A 14390-nucleotide genomic window follows, 5' to 3' on the forward strand; every position below is an offset into this window, starting at 1 on the left:
TTCAATGAAATGACCAAACAGGTGTCAGCAGTGTTCCTACTAAACATAGGAAATGACATCAGGTTCTTAGTGTTAGAACACCAAGGGTTGTGGAGAAGATAGCGGGCCAAACTTTTGCAGACTGATGGGATAGTTGCTATGGATTTGTCTATAATTCAATTCTCCTATATTATTCTCCTCCTGAAAAGTTCCAGCTGTCCTCTAATATTTGATTATATATATGACTGGTGTTTAACCATTGGATAGTAGCCATCATGTTACTTCTCATTTCTTTATTGTTTGGTTTATTTGTTTGGTAATACTGAGGTTTGGATTAAGGGCCTAACACAGCATACTTGCTGGACTGGGACTCTACCACTTGAGTCATATCTCCAGTCTAGCTTTTTGATGATTACTTTTAGGGATGGGGTCTAGTAGACTTTTCTGCTTGAACTGGCTTTAAATGACAATTCTTGAAAACATACATGTGAATTACTGGCACATGTCTGAATGCTAATTAAAAACTGGAGCTGATCATTCTTTAAAGGTGTTTCTACCATAATACTGGATCCAGTATGTTTTGTGGTCATTTGTTAAGTAGCAGGAGAGAGCCAATAAGAAATATGACTGTGATTAATTATTCAAGATACTTGTGTGTATGTGTGTGTATATATATAAAATATAAGGTCCAAACATATTACTGATACTGGTTACATTTTACAAGGAAATTAAACTATCTCTTCATATATATGAATATATATATATTAACTAAATTTCAACCATTTTTTTTCTTTCTTAACAACACAACAACTATCATGCCTATGCCTGGCAATATCATTGTTAAACAGTGAAATATTTTGAAATGGGTTTTTATAGATTAAGATATTTTCTCTTTTTCCTAAGAAGGAATTGCTCTTGCCTGATTGCAGTAAGCAAGGGTGTAATCAACAAGTTCTATCAGAATTGCATTGCTTCAGCCATTTTTATAACCACCATGTTGCAGCTGCATTTATACTGTGTAAGAAAACAAAAATTTAATTAGCTATATTGTAAAAGGGGCACAGATGGAGATGTTAAAAAAAAAACATGCATACATGAAAGACAGAAAAGCTGCTGTGGTTTTGTTTTCATGAGAAAAGAAACTAAAATATACCTCTGCACTTCTCCCAGAAAAGCATTACTTTATTCGTTAATATTGACTAAATTAACTGGGGATAGTTTGGATGAAACATTTGAGGTGTTTTGCACATTATAAAACATTATTTTATGTCAGTTATCTTACTTTAAAACTTAAATATAAGAATTAAATTTAATGTGTTGTATATTTTATAATATTTTGAAAACATTCTTTTATAATGAACTCATTTTCCCTATTATCTTTCAGTTAATATTTGTGATGGAGAGGCAAAAATGCCTCACGCAGAGGGATAAATGTCATACATATAAATGTAGTGACTACCATGTAAATATGTAAAAATACTTCCTCTGCCCTTAACACTTGTCATCACATTTGCTGAAAAATTACACTGGAAATTAAAAGAGCTTAAAATAACGCTACTTCGCAGTAATAAACGTATCTTCCTGTTTCCTGGGTTTGAGACATCACAATCCAGCTATATACCATTTCCAGTAGTTAGCTAGTTCAATGAATATTCTGTCATAATTTTATGTATATTTATGTGCTAAAATAGTCTTTATAATTATATGCTATATGATTATCTGCCATGTTCAGAACTTGGGATGCATATTCCCTAGTTACATTAAGCGTATCCAATGACAATCTTTTCCCTTACTTCTACATGTATAGCTTCTCCACAGTATTATGTTTATACTTTTTATATAGTTTATTGTGATTCTAGTAGTCAATATTTGAATTGTTTTTGTAAATCTGTCTTAAACAGATACTGTTATTTCTCATATACTTTTAATATACTTTTCAGAATGTATTGTTGTATTTCTCAGTATTATCAAGTAACTACATTTTCCTTGGTTAAAAACTCTGTCATGTTTCATAACCTCTAGCATCTGACATTAAGAAAATATTCAATAAATAGTTTTAAATGGCTCTTGTGAAAAAAGTGATCAATCTGAATATTTAGAGCATTTTAGGAGTATTTTCATGGTTGAGTCAACATAACATGAACTAGTAGTTGAGATACTGAAAGTATAAGTACTGTCTGTGCAAATATTTAACAGCTATGATACTTTTCATCCTGAATTCCACTCAGGAATGCAATTCAAATACATTTTAAAAGTTATATCTATGTGTGTAAATCCTCTTACCCACTTGACACTTAGCCCCAGGATAGGCAGTTTTGTACCTGTTCCTGGTGCAGATTCTAGAAGGTGGAATAACAAAATATTATCTTGTCCTTCACACAGTAAGCACCTGTGCTCTCTCAAATGAAGGCTTCTCTTGACCACACAGATACAAAAAGGAAGGAGATTTTCATCACTGTTGCATGTATTGGATAAGCTATGCATTTAGGAATCCTGGAAAAGGGAATATTTGAAAAAAAAATTCTTGTTGAATGGATAAAAGGCATACATACACATAGTCAGGTATACTAAAGAACTAACAACATAAACATAAAGACTTCCATAGAGGCACATTTTGTGTTTTCTGACCTCAGATAATGTAACATATTCTCCTTTAGAAGTTCTACTATTAGGGCTTGGAATATTGCCTAGTGGCAAGAGTGCTTGACTTGTATACATGAAGCCCTGGGTTCGATTCCCCAGCACCACACATATAGAAAACGGCCAGAAGTGGCATTGTGGCTCAAGTGGCAGAGTGCCAGGCTTGAGCAAAAAGAAGCAAGGGACAGTGCTCAGGCCCTGAGTCCAAGGCCCAGGAATAGCCAAGAAAAAAAAAAAAAAAGAAGTTCTAGTATTAAAAGCCAATGAACACACTCGAAATTTCTTCCTATACTTCATTCATTTTCCCTCATCTATAGTTATAATTTCTTTCTTTTTTATTTTATTTTATTTTTTTGGCCAGTCCTGGGCCTTGGACTCAGGGCCTGAGCACTGTCCCTGGCTTCTTCCCGCTCAAGGCTACCACTCTGCCACTTGAGCCATAGCGCCGCTTCTGGCCGTTTTCTGTATATGTGGTGCTGGGGAATCGAACCTAGGGCCTCGTGTATCCGAGGCAGGCACTCTTGCCACTAGGCTATATCCCCAGCCCTATAATTTCTTTCTTTATAGTCATACAACCTAGCATTTACTTCCCCATAGTCTTCTGATATTTTGCCTTATCTGAGGAGCATGATGCACTATTGTTCCATATTTGTTGTGCTACGCTGTTTCTCCTAAGAAAGAAATCACTGTAGCAGGCCTATGGCACATGGGAAACCTGCCACTTGGCTGTGTGACATAGAACCTGGTATTCTGGAAATGATACTATATCACAATGAGGATGCCATTCAACACATACATGTTGTATCCTCTCCATCACCACTAGGTCTGAGAGACATTACAAGGCATTTTGAGATGGAAATAACACATTACTGAAACTTTATTATATTACATTGCTATAATTGTTCCATTTGATTATGTTATTGTTATTCTCTTCTTGTGTCTATTTTAAATATTAACCTCAGTCATGGATGTGTGTATGTGGAGAAAAGGAGAGTATATAGAAGGTTCAGACTAATTGGAGTTTTAGACAATTACTGGGGATCATTCTCCTCATAGATAAAAGAAATTATTTTCTGAGTGTAATAGTGAATTTTTGTTATGGATTTTCTTCCTGACTATCCTATTTGATAGGATATCAAATCCTATCATATCCTATTTGAGCTGCTTAAATCCTGTAACTTTATATTCTCTCTATTTATGCTTCCCAGGGAACTAAGATCGAGCATGCCATATCATGCCTAGCTTTTAATTGTTTCAGACAGAGTCTTTCAAACAAACATTTTCCAAGTCTGCCCTTGAAAGGAAATCTCTTCAATATCAGCCTTCTGAGTAGCTAGAATTGTATGCATGTGTCACTGAGCCTGGATCTGCTTGTTGTCTGTTGCTCTTGCTGTTGTTGTGTACTTAGATTCAAGATCTCAGTCTATCTCGCCTCAAACTTGACATGAGCCACCATGTGTGGCTTGATAGTTGACTGTGTTCTTTATAAACAAATGACTATCTAGAAAATGCTTTATGATCTTTAGAGTGATACACTATTTTTCTTACAATATTTGCTTTTTCCTCTCCCAAATGATGTACTTCATCCTGCAGACCCTATATTCTACAAAACAGATACTGTGTACTGAGACTATCGGTGTGAAGTGAGGTACAAGAAAGGGACTAATGATATTCCTGTGCCATCGTTTACCCTTTCGGTGAGATTCTTCTTAATTCTCACTCCAAAGTAATTCAGTATTTGCTGAAATTTGTGATATATTAAAGTAAGTTACCTTTAGACCTCTTAGCATTTATCTAGTTATTATTCAGCACTTCATTATTAAGATCATTTATAATAGAATGTATAAGAATCAGTGCAATACAGAATGACATAGTAAATGAGAACAAAGTTTTAATATTAAAACAAAGTGAGAGTTGAAAACAGTATAGAAATAAATAACTTAACTACTATTGGCAGTTAAATATGTTGGAATATATGAATAAAGAACACAATTCTTTGGATGAAGGTAAATATTTTAGTCTTTAGAAGTTTGATCATAGATTTACTTGGCTATGAACCAGAGTTTTACAGGTGTTTGCATTATTTCTTTGCTTAGGATAAGGAGAGCAAATATCTACAGTTCATAAAAAGAATATACTGCAATATTTTTAGAAGGTAGTAATCTTGTTTCAGCTTGTAACTACTGATCAGAAAAAATGGTTTCTAAAGTCCATGCTATGCAAGGCTATACTATGCAAGGGTAAACAGTTGCATCAAGAAAAATTACTCCCTGTCTCTATAAAGCATGTATTATAAGTAAATGCCTCAAAATTAAACCTGTCTCATATTTAACATGGCAATCTATGGGCAGAAGAACAAATCTACTGCAGAATCTGCATCTGTCTCATTACAGAAAAGTTATGAACACATAAGAAAATATATGAAGCTGTGATCATAAACTGAATTTGCAGTACCAGATAGTTTGAATGACTTGATAAAAAGCAAGAATTCCTTTTCTTCTCTCTCTCTTCATCTAGCACCAGCAGTAGTCCCAGATATAATGAATTCATAGTTGCTGATTTACAACTATGACACAGATTTCCACAACACCTACATAAATTAAAATGCATTCTCTATCCTAGCAATATTCTTCATTTGACACCTACTTAAAAAGTATGTTCTGTGGAATTCAGGCAGCCTTGGAATCCACTTTCACTTGGTTGATAAGTATTTTGATTATACCAAAGTACTTATGTTAAAACTCTTGTCATGACCCAAAGAAACATGGACTCTTATGGTCTCCCTTATTGGGAATAATTAGTACAGGTTTAGGCAAGTCATAGCAGAGCATCACAAGGCCCAATAGCTATACCCTTATGAACACATAACATGATGCTAAGTGAAATGAACTCCATGTTATGGAAACAATTGTTATATCACAGTTGTAACTACTTTCAACGTCCTATCTGTATCTGTAGCTTCTATTATTGATGATGTTCTTGTATCACATTCCTGTGGTTGTACCTACACTATCTCTGTAATCTTATCTGAGTATATTGGAAACCGTGTTTACTGGTATTGGAAGTAGGAAATTGAAAGGGAATACCAAAATTGAGAGACACAGGGTAAAAAAAGAGAAACAACTACAAAAGCAATACTTGCAAAACTGTTTGGTGTAAGTGAACTGAACACCTCGGGGGGCGGGGGAGGAACGGAAAGGGGGGGAGGGAGGGGGGTACGAGGGAGGAGGTAACAAAAAGTACAAGAAATGTATCCAATGCCTAACGTATGAAACTGTAACCTCTCTGTACATCAGTTTGATAATAAAAATTTGAAGAAAAAAAAAACTCTTGTCATGAAACATGATCATGATCACACCTCAGAATATGTCAACTATGTAAGTAATATCTTTTTTCATTGTGATATACTCATAGTTTTAGAAAAAGCAAAATATGTGGACTTTCATGTAAAAATTATGCTTATATAATTATCAATGTCATTAATTTTAGAACAATCAGTATAAATAAATGGGAAGATGGCAAAAAATAATTTTTTTTCAGCATGCCAAAATAGAGTGCTAGCAGGGAAACCCTTCTGCAGTTGTTAAGATAACAGTTGAATTTGTTGTTTCCACCGTGAAGCATTGTTCATCCTTGAAAGCATGATTGACAGATATAGTATAATCATGCAGACAAGTTTGACAGACATCATCTCAAAAATTAACGAGTTGAGCCTGTCATTTCAAGGAAAACAACTGGCAATATTTGTTGCAGTGATATATTTCAAGCTTTCCAGGAAAAATTAGAATTTTGAAAAACATGTTTGCCACCATGAACTTGACAGTTTCTCAATACTTGAATAAAATTTTGATGAGAACAATCACATTGTAAGCCATTGGAAAATAAAATGTGTGAGCTCATAGATGATCTGATTAACTTAATCAAGTAGCTAATCAATAGTTCCCAAGCAACTTAGAGGTAATATTACAAAGTTAACATTGGATCTAATAGCAATTTGATGAGATATAGATAACCCACTTCATGGTTGTTGATATAAAATGTTTCTGGGACCTATTTTCTTTTTTGGTTCATACTAGCTGAATTCATTTTCTGTATTGCAACCAAATTTAAAGAAATCATTAGTATTATGTAGTCTCTAAAACTCTTACTTTTTAGAAAGATTATTAAAAAGACTCTACCTTTCTCTAACGATATATGTATGTATACATGTGTGCAGATTCAAAACTTTTGCCTAATTATGTAATCAAAAATTATGTAAAAACCACGTGAGTAGAAAAAAATTGTAAGAATCAAGACATTAAAATAATTTCCCTCCCAAAATGTTTAGTCTCTTTGCTCAAAATTTCTGTTTGTAATACTGGAATAAAATACTTTATTAGTTATGGTAAGTAAAATATACTATGGAAAGAGGTGTGATGGTGCAATACAAGTTACTCTCAAATTCAAGACTGTGAGGATTCTTGTTTGTAGTCATCCCATGCAAAAACAAGTTAGTGAGAGTCACATTTTGATAAACAAACCAGGTGTAATGGCTCATATTACAATCCCAGCTATGAAGAAGTGATAGGTAGATGGGTAGTGTGAGGCTGTCCCAGGCAAAATCCCATGTGAAAAATAATCAAGCCAAAATAGACAGATCTAAGTGTATGTCTCAATTTGAAGAATACATTCTCAACAAACATGAGACCCATAGGTTGAACCACAGGACTGGTCAGAAACATAAAATTATGAGTGTATATATGAATATATCTGAATATGCATATATATGTCCTAAGTGCAGGAACAAATGTACATATATACATAATTTACAAAAGTATATGTATAAGTCACATAAAGATTTATGAAGGAATAAAATGAGAATGAAGAATTTTTTATTTTGTCTTTTGCCCAATGTTCTTGTTATTAACACATCTCCTCATTTCTCTCCTATTATTTCAACATTTCCTCTGTTTCACAAGCTCTCACATGAATTCCCAAACTGGAGCCCCTGACAGATGTACAATAGACCAACAGGAGCCTGGACCTTGAACCTTCTCTCTTGGAGGAACAGCAACAGCAGTCACCGCAGGAATAACATCCCTTGCATCTTCTGTAGATGACTCTGCTCTAAATTCTATTGAAGTTACTCTATCATTTTATCTCATTGTGATCACAATTCTTTAAGGTACTCATACAGAATTTAAGACACTTTTACTCCTAGACAAATGAAACCTTGAAACAGAGACTTTGTAAAATTATGGAGAGCAGTCACTGCATACAAAACAAGAAATCCAGAAGAATTAGTTCAGGGTTATTCAGCACTTGAAAATGTAAACAAGACAGCTTGGATATGTAACTCAGTGCTAGTGTGTTTATATAACATGTGCAAACCTCTGGGTTTGATCCTCCACACCAAATAAATAAGGAAATAAAGCAATAAAGTCAAGAAATAATAGTTTCTAAACGTATCACCAAGAGCACCCTACATTGCCATTCCTTTGCCTTTCTATTCCATTTGTCAGGATTAGCTTCTTATAGTCTTGAAAGCAAGGCAAGACTGTATTCTTTTTTTTTCTTATTTACTGCCAACGTGATGTACAGAGAGGTTACAGTTTCATACATTGGCCTTGGTTACATTTTTGTACTGTTTGTTACCTCCTCCCTCATTCCCCCACCCTCTTCCCCTTTCCCTCTCCCCTCATGAGTTGTTTAGTTGGTTTACACCAAATGGTTTTGCAAGTATTGCTTTGGGAGTTGTTTGTCTTTTTATCATTTGTCTCTCAATTTTGATATTCCCTTTCACTTCCTTAGTTCTAATACCAGTATATACAGTATCCAGTGTACTCAGATGAGATACAGTGATAGTGCGGGGACAACCACAGGAAGGGACCACAGAGGATCATCAACAATAGAAGCTATGGTTTCACATGGCATGCTGAAAGTGATTACAACAGTGATCTAAAAGTTGTTGCCATAACATGGAGTTCATTTCACTTAGCATCATCTTATGTGTTCATAAGGGCATAGCTATTAGGCTCTTGTGATCCTCTGCAGTGACTTACCTAAACCTGTACTAATTATTCCCTATGAGGGAGACCATAGAGTCCATGTTTCTTCGGGTCTGGCTCACTTCACTTAGTATACTTTTGTCCAAGTCCTTCCATTTCCTTACGAATGGGGCAATGTCATTCTTTCTGATAGAGGCATAAAATTCCATTGTGTATATGTATCACATTTTCCTGATGCATTCATCTACTGAGGGTCATCTGGGTTGGTTCCATATTTTAGCTATGACAAATTGTGCTGCGATGAACATTTTGTGCTGGTTGCTTTAGTGTGTTCTTGCTTGTGGTCTTTTGAGTAGATGCCCAAAGTTGGGCTGCTGGGTCAAGACTGTATTCTAATGATCCCAACATGTCTAATATAAATTTATGTGTCACACCTTACTCAGAATTTGGAAGGATGAGAAACAGTCTTACTAAAATATTTCACAGAATTACAACTAACATTGTAAATATTGCTGTTGTATTGGTTTATCTTTTATCCTTTGTCTCTTGATTTTGGTATTCCCTTTCCTTTCCATAGTTCCAATAAACGTATATACAATATCCAGGGTACCAGGGAAACTGGTTTAACTAAGACTCATGTGACAACAGAAACAAATGTCATCTTTTAGGGATGGACATATTTCTGCTGAATAAATGTTGGATGGTCATGCCAAAGGGAAAGGTAAGTCACCATATAGATCATGTACCAATGCTCACATTTTCATAAGATACACAAGGTTTCTACAAGCAATTTTAATACAATTCTAATTATAATTCATTGAACAGACAGCATTTCAGTTCTAGTTGTTTTGTCCATGCTTCAGTCAGCTAAAGACAAGAGCCTGATGTCATGATGTATTTGCTGTGAACAAGAGGTTATAAAGGGCAGAAGATTTGCAGGGAAGATGTGTTCAACTACCCTTTATTTTGTAATCAGAGTTTTTCCTGCTGCAATGGAAGCAAATCTGTTTCTGGTAGGGTAGGGGAATATCTCCAATTCCCAGTAATGGAAAGGTAGCAAAAAGTTCCAGGAAAGGTAACTCTCTAACCATCTTCAGGAAAATACTTCATCGCCAGATTTCAAGATATATTTACTATTGGTCATTATTTAACAAAAATTTCCAAAGATTGTGTTCAGAAATTTCAGACAAATATAAATGTACAAAATGGAGAATTGCCTTCCAATGATATCATAACATCATATTCCTTGAGCTAAAGGAAGGTTAAATAGAGTATATTGATGGAAAATTTTAAAAACCTAGTCAAAATTAGCGAAAGTGTGGTGGATATGCCCTAGCTCCGATCTATATATCTTTACTTAAACAATATTATTGTTTCATGGAAAATAGAATAATTTTGGATTCTGTGACAAGGTTGGAGTAAAGGAAATACATAAACTGATTGTGGAAGCCTAAATATTAATTCAACCATATTTGCCAATGGAAACATAATTTGATGTATTATTGGATATCTTTGTCATTTTGAACCACCACTGGGAAATCTAATAGTGATTTGTTAACATTGACTACATATGAAAATATATTCCCGATTGAAACCAACTAAACTATAAATTAATCTGGAAACCATTTGTTTCTACAGTGGTGACTTTCTGTGTCTATAAATCTTTGTACCTTTAACTATGGCTTAAAAGCTAATTTTATTGTAAAGAAAATGCTGTTGCTAATATGATAAAACATAATTGTCATTATGCATAAGTTCAAACAAACGAGATCATTTGTCTATCTTTAAACATGGCTATTATTGTGTATTTAATGTTGAAAATCCTATAATAAAATAAAGGAGCTAGAAAAAAAAGGCTTGTGATACTTCCCTGTTTAATTAAAGGAAACCTTAAGCAATTTCATTAGCCTAGGTAGAACGGCAAAATAAAGATGATAACCAATATTTAATCGATCCTGTGATTTTTCTCTTAATATCTGATATATCTCAATATACTTTCTTGAGTTCACCAAACTGAAATTTAGTTTTATGTTTCATAGTTAACTTATAAATACAGTCAAGTATAAAACAAGACATTACGAATATACAAGAAATACCCTTAAACAGTATTGGAGTTTTTATTTGCTTACTTCTATTGCCAGAATGAATCAGATGTTACTCATATGCAACAACAAACATGAAACTTTATTGCTCACTTATGTGTTTTAGTAGTTTCTTTTAGAATATTGCTCTAATTTTATTTCTCAGTTTTAGACCCAATTGTGGCCACCATATGGAGAAATCTTCTAATCACTTACTAAGAAGAAAAAAATGCATTTGTTTATTGATTTTAATAAAATTCTCCATCCATTTTATCACATGGATATAGAGCGCAAACATACGCGTAAAGGTTTATGATATAAATCTCACAGCAAATTTATCCAGATTTACATGAAAGCTTATTTAAGAATTTTATGATCAGAAATAAAATTCAAAATAACATATATAATTTACTTTCTGATTCTCCTGGGGAAAATTTTTTGTTGTTCCCCTCCCTAGCCATTTAAAAAACTTAACAGATCACTATCTGGAAGGGAGGAGTCACCGGCTGACAGAGCTTTAGCTGCACTGCCAGGAGACAAATTGTTTCACTTACTGACTTCCATCAAGCTCAAGACTAAATTAGTGACCCGTGCCCAAGGGCCGGCAACCCGCTCCCACCCCCACGGGCTCCACAGCACAGAGCCAGACTGCAGGGGTGTCTCTGCCCACTACCATCACAGTGCTGCCTACACGACCACCACCACCTTCGCCGCGGCCAGGGCTGCTCCTAGCACCAAAGACAGCCGCTCACCGCATGGACCTAGGCCCTCCCAGCCAACACAAGCCAACAGAACTTGCACGGGTAAATCCAAGCTACCCAGAAATTCAGACAGAAGATCATGTCAAGGATTTCCCAAATATTTCATGACTAACCTGCTACTAAAGTAGGGTAGAGTGGTGTATTCATGTAATTCCAGCTACTAGAAAAACAAAGACAGATTGAATAGAGAATTTGACGCTAATTTCTCTAAAGCACATGTGACCCTAAGTAAAAAATAGAGCAGACCGAAAATGCAATCCAAGTGGTGAAATGATTGCCAAGCAGTGACAAGACCCTGGATTCAATCCCTCATTACCTCAACACACACACACACACACACACACACACACACACACACACACACACAGAGAGAGAGAGAGAGAGAGACAGAGACAGACAGAGACACTGAGAGAGAGAAGCGAGAGAAGAGAGACATACTTCCACTGAAGTTATTTGTTGCTCATCTGCAATTTCAATTGTTTTACACATCATGGATTTCATCTGAAAATCTTGCAGACACAAAATAATACTTAAACTGCTACACCTGACATGAATTTCTACCCAAACTCCCTAAATACTTTCCACTCAAGCTATCCTGTATGAGTGAAACTGATCATATACTTTATCTTAGTACTTTGCTTTTCTAAATGATTTTTAACTGAGGATCTTTCAAAAAAGTCAGTATCGAGGGAAGGTTTTTCTTTCAATACCACAGGTTTCTACATTGTAAAGAATTCTAAAGTATTGCTCAAGTAAATTCCTACAAAATTAGATTGATGCAAGGTTTTCAATGTACAATGTATAACATCCAGTGCACTAAAGTTGAAGAGCTGCAGTTCTAGCAGATATCTGTTGTGCAGAAATTCGTTTTGGTGCATCTCATTTTCCATCTCAGACACCATGTCTAGGGACAAAGGCTTGTACACTGCATGTTTTGTATCCTATCATACACCATTTGAAGAAGAGAGAGGAAACAAATAAGATGACTCTGAAGAAAGCCAAACCAAGATCTAGACAGCTAAGTCATTAAAAATTTGATACAGGGCTGGGGATATGCCCTAGTGGCAAGAGTGCCTGCCTCATATACATGAGGCCCTGGGTTCGATTCCCCAGTACCACATATACAGAAAATGGCCAGAAGTGGCGCTGTGGCTCAAGTGGCAGAGTGCTAGCCTTGAGCAAAAAGAAGCCAGGGACAGTGCTCAGGCCCTAAGTCCAAGCCCCCAGGACTGGCCAAAAAAAAAAAAAAAAAAAAATTGATACAACGCACACAGGCATTGTGGATAAGGTGCTGCCAAAAACTGAAGAAAAAAAAAGAACATCTTTTCACAGGAAACCTTGCAAATCAAAATGACAAAGGAAATAAATTCAAATTTCTGAATGGAAAAAAAAGTCTTGTCAACAAAAACCTTATTTGCAGCTACCTTTTCTGTCAAAAATTCCACTTGACAAAGACTTCATAGAAAAGAAAACAGGTTATTAACTTATGACTTACCTTATGAAAACTGCTAAAGGGAATTTCTCAAGTTGAAGAAAGGAGCTAATTAGTGATATGAAAGGAATGTAAGTACAAAACTGCCTGCTAAAATCAGTACATTTTCAAATTCAATCTCTGTAATTATATAATGGTACTGAGGAAAACAATTCATTTTTCTAGCATCAAGGTTGAAAGGCAAAATATTATAAACAAAAATAGCTACAGTAATTACTGAAAGAATACAAATGATAAAAATAGAAATTGTGCCACATCAACAAAACATAAAATATGAAGTTGGGGGAAGTAAAATTATAGTATGTATTATTGTTATCACTTTGAGGCATCCTGTTATCCAATGTTCCATCTAGTTCTAAAGGTATCTACAGGCCAAAACAGGATACACTAAAAGATGCAAAGGTTTAAAGCAAGGCAACACCCTAAACTATCAAACCTTACAGAAAGGAAGAAAAAGGAGAGCCAACATATATACAAAATAATCAACCAAATGCCACCAGTAAAATGTTTACCTAACAATCATCAGATTACTTTGAATCTGTTCTATTTATGTATCTTGAACCAACTTTCAACTATTTTACTAAAGGAACTAAATTACAATATTAAGCACTATAGTCAAATATCTTAAAATACAAGAAATGATATACATATCTATATATGCTAATCAGGAGATTGCATTTGGCTCATTTTAAATTATATTTATGTCTTTTTAAGAAAATGAACCAAAAAATTTTCTCAATTTTTAAATATTATGTTTTATTTTATAAAGTTTAAAAATGGAGCTTTTAGTTAAAGTCAGATTATTATAGATTATTATAATCTTTGGAAAGGAAGAATAAAAAGACCCATAAAATTATTCAAATATACAAACAAGACAGGCTTTTTCTGGTGTTTTTTTTTCATGTTTTAGTAGCTTCCCATAATGTATACAATATGTATAATATGTCCCATCAAAATAATAGGACCAAGGTTCAAACATGAGAACACACATCCCTTAAATTTCAGTTTTTCTTAAAACATATTTTATCTCCATTTTCTTGTTCATGAATCTCAGTTTAAGTATCTAATAGCTCTATCCATGAACACTTTCTACTTAGAACGTAGTCATTTTCATAGAGAACTATAGAAAACAGAGTATTGTTGAAAGAGAGGGGTAAGGTTGTAGGGTGAGTTAAAGTGGAACAAGTGTTATATCACTGTTGTAATTACTTTCAACGTGCCATGTGAAACCGTAGCTTCTATTGTTGATGATCCTCTTGTATCCCCTTGCTGAGGTTGTCCCCAAATTATCACTGTATCTCATCTGAGTACCCTGGATACAGTACATACTGGTATTAGAACTAGGGAAGGAAAGGGAATATCAAAATCGAGAGACAAAGGATAAAAAGACAAACAACTCCAAAAGCAATATTTACAAAACCATTTGGTGTAAACCAACTGAACAACTCAT

Source organism: Perognathus longimembris, chromosome 22, assembly GCF_023159225.1.
Source record: "Perognathus longimembris pacificus isolate PPM17 chromosome 22, ASM2315922v1, whole genome shotgun sequence".
Taxonomy (NCBI): Eukaryota; Metazoa; Chordata; class Mammalia; order Rodentia; family Heteromyidae; genus Perognathus; species Perognathus longimembris.